At 37.5% G+C, this 9881-nt stretch overlaps 1 non-coding gene across 1 annotated transcript; it reads left to right on the top strand.

Moving 5' to 3' along the window:
- Positions 1-7430: 7430 nt before the first annotated feature.
- On the top strand, positions 7431-7570 carry LOC135175165 (U4 spliceosomal RNA). The gene has a single exon (XR_010302276.1). It is a non-coding gene; the product is annotated as a U4 spliceosomal RNA (small nuclear RNA).
- Positions 7571-9881: the final 2311 nt, after the last annotated feature.

Genomic DNA, 9881 nt, shown 5'->3' with positions numbered 1-9881 from the left:
TTTGCTACTCTCCATGACAACCAGTGATGAGTATAGGGGGGATGATCACCTCCTTGTTTCTGCTGGCCACTGTTTCTAATACAAGACAGAATGCCATTGGCTTTCTTGGCCACCTGAGCACACTTCAGACTCATATTTAGTCAGCTGCAAATTAATACTCGGGTTTCTCTCAAAGTCTCATCTTTCTGACAACACATCCCCAAGTCTGTAGCTTACCATGGCGGTGTTGTGACTCAGGAGGAGGACTTGGCACTTAGCTTTGTTGAATGTCATACAAATAGCCTTGGCCCATTTGTCTAACCTGTCCAGATGCCATTTTAAATCTTCCCTACCCTTGAGCAGAAGATCACCTGCAAAGTTGCTGAGAGTGCATTTCATTCCCTCATGCAGGCCATTGATAAAGATACCAGAGAGGACAGGTTCCAGTACTGAGCCCTGGGGAATAGCACTAGTGACTGGGCATCATCAAGATTTAATGCCATTCACCAGCACTGTTTGGGCCTAGCCAGCCAGTATTTTATCCACTACACTGCTCTGCACTTATCCAAGCCTTCTGCCATAAGTTTCTGAAGGAGAATGCTGAATCTCTTCTATGATTTCTGTGATTTCCTGAGGCAATGGTGTGAAAACACCTCAGGACAAACAATGTTGAGAGAAACATGAGGTAAAGTGTCAAAAGCTTTACTAAAATCCGAGTAGACAATGTCCATAGCACTTCCTTCATCCATAAGGCTGGTCACCTTAATGTAGAAGGAGATCAGATCAGTCAGACAGGGTCAGTGAGCACTTACTGTGGGACTCAGGCTGATAAACATAACACGCTGTAGCACAGGTGCTGACACCTTACCTGACCAGTCAAACATGCTATAACTGTGGTGACTGAATGAAGAACTGTGACCACATATGGGACTGGAAAAGGTGTAAAACCTCAAAGATAAGAGCTCCCTCACTGATCAAGGCCTTCAGGACCAGTAAGACATTGTTCAGATCTGCAGTGGTAACTATCTCTGTATTTGCTCTCTCTCACTTTTTCCCTTCTTTCCCATTTTTCTAAATTTTCCCCCTGTACATGTAAGAAAAATAAAATTCAGGTGCTTTTCCCAACCAGCTACTTGGTTCCTTCTTGGTTTCATTTGGGAGATCCATAAAAGACCATCTTTTGCTCTAAAGCAGATCAAGACAACATTGCATATATATGTCCTAGGGCATCTGGGAATATCCTTGAAAACCATAGGAAAGATCAAAAAGTAGTATATCTGTTACACTAAAGATACACACATGCACATGTGTGCCTGGATGAGTAATCCTAGATGATCTCATTTACCCTATCTAAAATCTATGTATAAAACAGTTTTTGCTGAGCTGACATAGAAAATCAATTCTTCAGTCTTTATTGCATAACGATTAACCCACTCAAACCTACAGTAGTCAATTCAAAATATGTAATGCAATTCAAAACCTCCCTAACACATTTCCCTGGTTTTGTGTCCTATTTGATCCTTACAATTTCTTTCTCCCCCTCCACCAACTCCCCTTTTTGTCCTCTCTTCCTCTGTCTCTGTCTTTTAGGGTTTTAATCAAGACTCAGGAGAATTTTAACTACTAGTAGGGGTTTCGCAGATGGTTAAAATAGGTAGGATGTGTCCAGAGATGCTGAAGTGATGAAACACAATGAGATGGCTTGCTACAACAGTAACAGGTGAAGAATGAGATCATTATTTGAAAGCATTGTGACTGGAATTAGCTCATCATATTCCAGAGATTTTCTCATGTTACACAAATTTTTGTTCTTGTTTTCCTGATGCATTACATCAGAAGATGAAGATGTTAATGTCTTACTTCACGAAAAGGCAGACTCCTCAGCTATATTGTCCCCAGGCAACTGGTCTCATCTTCTTAGATGCTGTAAGGTTTTTATCCTAACACTTTGAAAGATTTCTCATATCTTGAGAATGGGGAAAAAAAAGGTAACAGAATGAAACACTGAACAAAGGAGAGAATCAATAACTGATATATATGTGTGGAAGAAGAATACTCAACTCATCTTTTTTACTCCTAACATACAGGCCAAACACTACATTTAAAAATAAAGTAGCTAAATTGTTTTTGAGCACTGCTGAAGACTGAGAGCTTTTTTTCCTCAACAAAGAGAAACAGTGAAATACAAAACTAAATAATTAAAGTTAAACAGGATGGATGGCCCTTTTAACTGGTAATAAGATGGAGTATTACAGCTCTAGGTTACTTCTTAACATCTGTGACAGATCAGTACTGACAGAAAGTTTTACCCCTGACAGCTATTCAATGGCTTGTGTGAAATTATTAACTGAGTTTTGTCCCATTTTTAATGGACAAGAATCCACACTGCAAATGACATTAATTGGCATCCTTGTGTGGTAGTACAAGCAGAGACCAATGCCTAAATGTGCCTGAAGATTAAGGAGAAGACATTTACCCTCTAGAGATGGCCAGTCACAGTCAGAGGTCTGTTGGCAAAATCTGATGATCAGAGAGCTGTTTTCTTGAGAGGCATGTTATAATTACACCCCAGTTACAAGTTTTCAACATTCCTATGAATTCCCATGTATCTGTTTATTTTCGTAGCTTCTTAACATGCTGCTTCAGTAGATGCAGCAGCCTCACCAGTAGTTTTCCTGCAAAATCCACTATTTTACATCTTCATAATAGACACAAATTTGCTACCTAAATTTAATCTTTTTTTTTGTTTGATCAAACTGAGAAAACAGCTATTCCAAATAAGAATTTGGCATATCTATTCAACTTAATTGATATTTGGGATATCTATTCAGCTATAAGCTCAATTTCAGTAAGCTTATTCTTTTGGGCAGGTGATGTTAGTTTGATTCTTACAGAACAGTCACTCAGCTTTCTGCTTTACTTTACTAATATCTTGGTTTTGTGCCCTCGGTAATTAATGAACAAGGAAACATCCTTTGCTCAGACACTAAGCTAATGGTCTTAGCATAAAGTTTAGCTAATAGTCTAAATATTTTATTGTTAAATAGTAAAAACTTCATACTTTTATAAACAGCTGTGTTTTCCAACACTACAGCTCTCTCCATGTCTCTGTCTACTGCTGGCAACCAGTGACATTTGGACTTTATTTTGTTGTTAACTGGTCAGCCTGTATCCTGATATGTAGTTTAACAGTTGTTAGAGCAAAATCAGGCACGTTTGACAGATGCCACTTCTGATTAGGCTATAATACAGTTGAACAGATTCCTCTGTGATGGCCCATTAGAAGCATGGTTGTGAAGAATTTACTGATCCATAAAGAACTGTCTGTAGGAAGCCACACTGGTCTTTTTATATCACATGTCTTTTTTTCAATAGAGAAATATTGTCTGGTTCATTGTAATGAATGGATATTTAGCCTAAAACTAGCCAAAAAGTGTAAAATAAGAACTTTATTAAACCATTTCATCTTTTATATTATGCCATCTGATATATTAAAACCAGCTTCTAAACCAAAAAAATGAAAGTCTTTTTAAAACACCTCTAGAGTTACTGTCCTAACATTATAAAACAATCCAATCAGCAAAACCTGTAAAGGAATATAGACCTCAAGAAGAAATTGTTGTTCAGTTAAATTTTATATCAGGAAAATAAATGAGACAAAAAAAAAAAAAAAGTACTGGAAAAAATTAAAGGGAAGATAAATTTTCTACCCAAAAATACAATAAAATTACAATGAATATACCCTTTTGAAAGATGCTTCTTTACCAAAGCCTATTAATTTTTTATCCATATTGTTACCAAAACTCCCTAAGAATTAACTTCAAAAAATTCATTACAAATTCCAGAGGCAAATATGTATTTATTTTTAAGGAGTAGATTCACTGACAGGCACAAGTTCTGTCACTGTACATTGACTAAATGCTTTCAGGTCGAAAGAGGAACTTGTGTTTTCCTATCATCTACTATTTCAAGAGTTTGTTTACTTTTCTATGAGATGGAAGCTGCAGAAGTGAATCCAAACCAGATTTAATGTGTGTTGTAAGCACTAAGATATCTCACCAAAAAGTGATGCAGCCCTGGGTGCAATTTGACTTCTGGGCTTCAAGCACATATTGTTGACTCATGTCCAGCTTCTCAGCCACCAGAACTCCCAATTCCTTTTCTGGAGGGCTATTTTTTATCACCACATTCCCCAGTCTGTGTTGATAATAGAGATTGTTGCAGTCCACATTCAGGACCCTGCACTTGCTCTTATCAAACCTCTTGATGTTACCTGGGCCCACCAGTCTAGCTTGTCCAGGTTCTTCTGCATGCCATCCCATCCCTCTGGCATATCCACAGCATCACACAGCTTGGTATCATCTGCTGAATCTACACTTGATCCTGCTGTCTCTGCCATTGATAAAAGCATTAAACAGTACTTGTTCCAGTACAGACCCCTGAGAGGCACAATTTTCCACCAATCCATTTAGACTTTGAATCATGACCACTACCCTCTGGATGTGACCATCCTGTCAATTCCTTCTGCAATGAACAATCCATCCATCAAATCCCATCAAAACATGGAGTCTTAAGGAGTCAGCCACACATAAAGTATATACAATTTTTAAAAAATCAAATTGATATCAGAAAAAAAATATTCTGAATTTCGTAGTGGAGAAACAGGCTAGTAAAGTAAAATGTTATTACTTCATAATTCTTAAAAAGCAATTATTTCAATAGTTTTAAAGCTCAAATATCTATGGTAAGACTTTGTTCAGTTTCTGTTTCTAAGGCGTTGATATTCATAATATTTAACAGTCAATATGGAAAGTATTCAGAAAGCAGAAGGCTGTAACCCATTCTTTTTCTTTAAGAGATTCTAAACATAGCAGCTATTTTTTAAATTCATGAGGAATGCTGAGTGTATGATATTGAATATTACAAATTCTCAATTGATATTCATTGATGTGATCCTATGTTAGGAATCAGACCAAACTCTTATTTAAACTCACATTCTCTACTGAAAAATGTAATAGAGAAATGAACTTCACAGAGGATGTATCATTATCAGCTATATTTCCCTCATGGTTCATGCATGAAAAGACACAATTTGCATTTCCTCAAACATATAAAGACAAACACCTATCTAGATATTAATATAAAATGCAAGGGAAAAAAATAATGAATATTAATTAGGAGTTGGCCATAGTGCTCCTTCAGACTGTTTTCATAGACTCATAGAATCATAGAATCAACCAGGTTGGAAGAGACCTCCAAGATCGTTGAGTCCAACCTAGCACCCAGCCCTAGCCAGTCATCTAGACCATGGCACTAAATGCCTTATCCAGTCTTTCCTTGAACACCTCCAGGGACAGCAGCTCAACCACCTCCCTGGGCAGCCCATTCCAATGACAAATCACTCTCTCTGCCAACAACTTCCTCCTAACATCCAGCCTATACTTCCTCCAGCACAACTTGTGACTGTGTCCCCTTGTTCTACTGCTGGCAGAAGAGACCAACCTCCACCTGCCTACAACCTCCCTTCAGGTAGTTGCAGACAGCAAGGAGGTCACCCCTGAACCTCCTCCAGGCTAAACAACCCCAGCTCCCTCAGCCTCTCCTCATAGGGTTTGTGTTCCAGGCCTCTCACCAGCTTTGTTGCCCTTCTCTGGACACGTTCCAGCAACTCAACATCTCTCTTGAATTGAGGGGCCCAGAACTGGACACAGTACTCAAGGTGTGGCCTGACCAGTGTTGAGTACAGAGGAGGAATAACCTCCCTTGTCCAAGTGACCACACTGTTCCTGATACAGGCCGGGATGCCACTGGCTCTCTTGGCTGCCTGGACACACTGCTGGCTCATCTTCAACCTACTATCTACCAGTACCCCCATATTCCTTTCTTCCTGGCTGCTCTCCAGCCACTCTGTCCCCAGCCTGTAGCACTGATTGAAGTTGTTGTGGCCAAAGTGCAGAACATAATAGGAAACTGAACCTTTACTATCATATAATATAATACCAAGGAACATTATATGTTATGACTAAATCCAAGAACCCTGTAAGTGCACTCTATTGACAAATATGTTTTCATATGAAAGAGAGAAAAAAAAAAAGAAAATGTTTTTAATTATTCCCCCAACCAAAAGTTACAGGGTTGAGCACCATGGTAAAGCAGGAAAAAAAAAAAGAAGTATATTTTGGTTTTCACTCAGCTAGAATAGAACCACTGGTTATGATGTTGCATATAGTTTGTACAGAATAATAGGCAAATATTAAGACTACATTCTTACAAAGATAATTCAGATAAATTCTACTTTTAATTGCTATGAGAGAGAGAATCAAAGCTTACAACTTAAGTGTTAATAACACTTTTTTTTTGGGGTGCTCTTCAGGATTGATGAAAAAATGGTATTTTAACTATCATTCCTTGCTGTAGTCTTAGTTATTAAAACTGGTAAACAAACAGTATTAAATCATTGTTAGTTAATGTCTTGAAACACTTCAATAACGATTTGTAGAATATAATTTCATGCATTTAAAGAAAGTCATTTTTGAATGCTAAAACGTTTATAAAAGTGCTTTTGAATTACGAAGTTCCGTATCTGAGAAATACAATTACTACATTTAAAAATATGTTTCGACTGATTGTTTTCAGAATATGAGTTATCAGTATGGTTCAAGAGATGCACTTCGAAATTTAATTTCTTTCATATTTTGAGAGTTTAGCTGAAGATAACTAGTGCTTTAAACCAGGGATTTCCTGATAAGTTGGGGTTTTTTTGTATTTGGACACATTTGAAACTTTGTGAAATCTACAACTTTGAATTGGGGTGAAGGAGCAATTTGTGACCTGCGAGTTCTTCTTGTATCAGTTACTTATCATTAGTTGGGAAGTATTTTGGATTTTTTTTAATCTTTTTTTTTTCTTTTGTTTGGTTTGGGTTTTTTTGGTTTTGTTTTGTTTTGTGTTGTTGTTGTTTTTTCCAGTGGAAGCTCTCCTAGGGAGAAGAAAGCATTGTGTTCATAAATTGTTATCTTGGACAACTAACAAAATCCTTTCAAAACACCTGTGCTTAATTGTCTGTTCTAATTTACTGAGAAATTCCACATAGTGCTATTCAAAAGGCACTGGTTATTCAAGCACAGACTGAATTACTATTCTCAACACAGTGATATTAAAATGCTGTCGTTTAGGAACGGAGCCCCACTGCACTGAATGCTAGAGTAACAAAACCAAATTTATTCCTTGCTGAGGAATGTAATTTTAAAATTCTCTTTTCTGTTGCCTGTAATATAAAAGGATCATCTATTCATATGCATTTTCCTCTTCTGTGTCAGTGTTAAGTAAATGGACCTGATGCTCAGTTACGTCTTATTGGCTACTTTAAGCTTCACAAACTGGAACTAGAAAAATATCTATATGGTGTCCAGAGAAATCTCCTCTTTCCATTTGTTTTTGTACTCACATAAAGCTTTGCACAGTGGCAGTATCGTAGCCAATGAGGTTAATCCAAGGCACAATTATTGCTAATTGAAAACTTTTCCCAATATCCCTCCATGATGACTTGAAATACAATCAGCATTGGCATTTTTTGACAGTCTCTATGGATTTAAAACATTTTTTTGTTATGTGAGTCTACCGGGGTGCAGCCCTGTTTGACCTGCTGCTCACAAATAGAGAGGGGCTGGTGGGGGATGTGGTGGTCAAAGGCTGCCTGGGGTCCAGTGACCACTAAATTATAGAGATTTCAATATACAATGAAAGCAGGAGGGGCATCAACAGAACCTCCACATTGGACTTCTGAAGGGCAGACTTCAGCCTATTTAAGGAACTAACTCAGAAAGTTCCTTGGGAAACAGCCCTTAAAAACAAAGGGGTCCAGGAAGGTTGGACCTACTTCAAGAAAGAACCCCTGAAGGCACAGGAACAGCTGTGCCATTGTACAGAAGATGAGCCGATTAGGGAGGCAGCCAGACTGGATGGGCAAGGAGCTGCTGAAGGAATTAAAGATAAAAAAGAGAGTGTATCACCTTTGGAAAAAAAGAGGTTTCCCAGGAAGAGTTCAGGGAAGTTGCTAGGTCTTGTAGGAAAACAATTAGAAAGAAAAAAGCCCATGTAGAACTTGGCCTGGCCACTGCTGTTAAGGAGATTAAAAAATGTTTCTGTAAATATATGAATGGCAAGAGAAGGGGCAAGGACAATCTCCAGTCCTTGTTAGATAGAGAGGGGAATATAGTGACAAAGAATGAGGAAAAGACAGAGGGGCATGGTTTAGTGTTCATCCTTCAGTAGTGAGTAAAGGATTGGAGTGCATGATCTTTGAGGTGTCTTTCAACTAGATGTATTCTGTGATTACTTGGAAATACACCACCACTCCTACCATCTGTACATCTACCATGACACAAATATATATATATTTATATGATCATAGATGTATTTATCTTATCTGTATTCTCATCACTGTGATAGAATAATTTTAAGTTTTGCCCTTGGAGTTTAATCCAGATTATTTGTTTCCAAGAAACTATTGTAGAGAATGAATTAGTGTCTCTTTAAGATTTCAGGTTTACATTTCCAAATTTTCACTTGTGATATTTACATAAAGTATCTCTTGCTTTATTACAAAAGTTAAACATTTCAGACTCTCTCTGCTGTTGTACTCTCAGTCTAGATAGTCTTTTAGAATCCAACATTTGATGGTTTCAGTCTAGTGGTGGTGTGTGTGAAAGCAGATTATGGTGTGTTGTCAGCACCTGGAGTCCTTCACCAAAAGGAGTATGAATTTTATGTTGACATTTTTTGATTCCTCTTTCAGAGATTCACTTCATATCAGTTTTATGTGATTGGTACCATTCTGTTAAAGCTTTGCTCTTTCTTCCTTGGTATGAAGCTTCATGCTACATTCAATCTTTCTATAAATAGTTTTGGGTTTTTTTTTTTGGTTTTTTTTTTTTTGTTTGCTTGTTCATTTATTTTTTGTACATACTAGATATTATTTAATGTTTTCTTTTTATCCTTTATTGTCATGGGGTCTTCAATGTCAGCCAAGTGCCCCATCCCTTATCGTCTCATGCCTGATATCCCCTACTCTCCCCCATATGGGCAGAGTTGGCCTTGATGATCCTAGAGGTCTTTTACAACCTGGTTAATTCTGTGGCTCTGTGACTCTGATATACTGTGCTTTCCACATCATGTGCCATACTAACCAGTATACTGCCTTACTAGGATTTTGTAACAGGTTTATCCCAATATACATAGAATAAATGCTTGTTACTATCCATGTGAAGCTGTGGTCGTGCCACACGGAAAACAAATTAGCCTTTGATATTTGGTTAACAATAGAAATTGCTTTTATGATTAAACCAAGAAAAACAAAGCTAGAATCAAACCAATAATAATTTAGGGAGCACAAGCCTGACAATCTTTGATCCTGGCAAACTAAGTACAAATTCTGTCCTGTTACTAGCAATGGTAATAGATATTTCAGATCTACATGGCTGAATATTAAAGATTTCAGGAAATGTCTTGGTTCTCATCTTGTGCTCATAGTGTAGTCTTACAGCCTTGCAAAGTTGCCATTGCGAAGAGCTCACATTTGCTCTTTCAGCCCTTTGCTTGACCTGCCTCTAGCTTTGTTTCAAGCTGAGATGAAATCCAGGCAAAGGATACTATCTTCCAGAATGTTGCTAATTTTAGGAGAAAGGTGAAATTACCCACAGTAGATCAGTCCAATACATTTAAATAGAATGATGTTCCAAAGTAATTAAATTTATTGCTGATGACCCTTATTCATGCTGTTATATTAAAACTATTCTACCATCAATACAATGGCAGAGTGAAGCTCTTGTAGGAGTTAGCTGTCTGTTAGTAATTTGATCTAAGAAGCAGTGAGAACTGATTGAGGTGCAAATAAACAAAAC

This window comes from Pogoniulus pusillus, chromosome 4 (genome assembly GCF_015220805.1).
Source record: "Pogoniulus pusillus isolate bPogPus1 chromosome 4, bPogPus1.pri, whole genome shotgun sequence".
NCBI classification, from domain to species: domain Eukaryota; kingdom Metazoa; phylum Chordata; class Aves; order Piciformes; family Lybiidae; genus Pogoniulus; species Pogoniulus pusillus.
This window is presented reverse-complemented; position numbering and strand designations above follow the sequence as displayed.